Genomic DNA, 1,882 nt, shown 5'->3' on the forward strand with positions numbered 1-1,882 from the left:
ATGGATTTAATGAATAGAATTTTCAGCCATACTTGGATCGATTCGTAGTTGTATTTATCGATGACATTTTGGTCTATTCGAGATGAAACCAACATCTTGAACACCGAGGCTAGTGTTGCAAATCTTACGAGATAAGCGATTATACGCAAAGTTCAAGAAATGTGAATTTTGGTTGAAAGAGGTTAGCTTTTGGGGCACGTGGTGTCCGCATCGGTGTCGGTGGACCCAAACAAAATTTCGCCATAATCGATTGAAACCACCAAGGAATGTTAACGGTTAGGAGCTTTTGGGGCTTGCTTGGATACTATCGACGATTTGTGAAAGGTTTTTTCGGTGATAGCTGCGCGATGACAAAACTATTTCAAAAAAGATGTTAAGTTCGAGTGGTCGAACGCACAAGAAAGTTTCGATCGACTAAAACCCTGTTTAACCGAGGCCCCGGTACTAGTACAATGAGTCCGTAAAAGAGTTTGTCATATCTGATGACGCATCCTTGCTTGGGTTAGGTTGTGTGTTGATGCAAGAAGGTCGAGTTGTGGCTTACGCGTCGAGACAACTAAAGCCGCATGAGAGAAACTATCCGACCCATGACCTTGAACTAGCGACCATAGTGTTCGCCTTGAAGATATGGCGGCATTACTTGTTTGGAGAAAGGTGTCACATTTATTCGGACCACAAAAGTCTAAAATATTTGATGACTCGAGAGAGATTTAAACTGCGACAAAGACGTTGGCTTGAGTTGTTAAAAGACTATGAACTCATCATTGATTATCACCCGGGAAAGGCCAACGTGGTGGCCGATGCTTTAAGTCGCAAGGCACTGTTTGCTTTGAGAGCGATGGATGCTCATCTATCCGTTTCACTCGATGAGGTGCTAGTAGTCGAATTAGAGACCAAACCATTATTGATTCATCAAGTACTTGAATCTCAGAAGGTCGACGCCGAATTGGTCGCTAAGCGAGCCGAATGTGTTTTGAAGGAGGAATCGAAATTTCAGATTGACGACCATGATTGCTTGACGTTCAAGGGTCGATTATGTATTCCGAGGAATTCGGAACTTGTTTCGATGATTTTGAACGAGGCTCACAGTAGTCGAATGTCAATCCACCCGGGTAGTACTAAAATGTACAATGACCTGAAACGTCGGTTTTGGTGGCATGGTATGAAACGAGACATCTCTGACTTTGTTTCGAGATGTTTAATATGTCAACAAGTGAAAGCGGAACATCAAGTGCCATCGGGATTACTTCAGCCGATCACGATACCCGAATGGAAATGGGATCGAGTAACAATGGACTTTGTGTCTGAGTTACCATTGACTCAGAATAAGAAAGACTAGGTCTGGGTCATTGTTGATAGACTGACCAAGTCTGCTCATTTTATTCCTGTCCGCACGGATTTTTCGCTTGATAAATTGGCAGAATTATACGTCTCCCAAATTGTTCGATTGCATGGGGTACCTATTTCTATCGTGTCGGATAGAGACCCAAGATTTACATCGCGATTTTGGAAGAAATAGCAAGAGGCTTTGGGTACCAAGCTGCATTTTAGCACTGCTTTTCACCCCCAAACCGATGGTCAACCCGAACGGGTAATTCAAATACTCGAGGATATGTTGAGATGTTGCATCCTTGAGTTTAGTGGTTCATGGGAACGGTATTTACCTTTGGTTGAATTCGCTTACAACAATAGCTTTCAATCAAGTATTAAGATGGCGCCTTACGAGGCTTTATACGGTCGTAAATGCCGTATCCCATTATTCTGGACTGAACTTAGTGAAGGAAAAATCTTCGGGGTTGATTTGGTTAAGGATGCCGAGCAAAAAGTTCGAGTAATTCGTGAAAGTTTGAAAGTTGCTTCGGATCGCCAAAAGTCGTATGCG

The sequence above is a fragment of the Gossypium arboreum genome, chromosome 11, assembly GCF_025698485.1.
Source record: "Gossypium arboreum isolate Shixiya-1 chromosome 11, ASM2569848v2, whole genome shotgun sequence".
NCBI lineage: Eukaryota > Viridiplantae > Streptophyta > Magnoliopsida > Malvales > Malvaceae > Gossypium > Gossypium arboreum.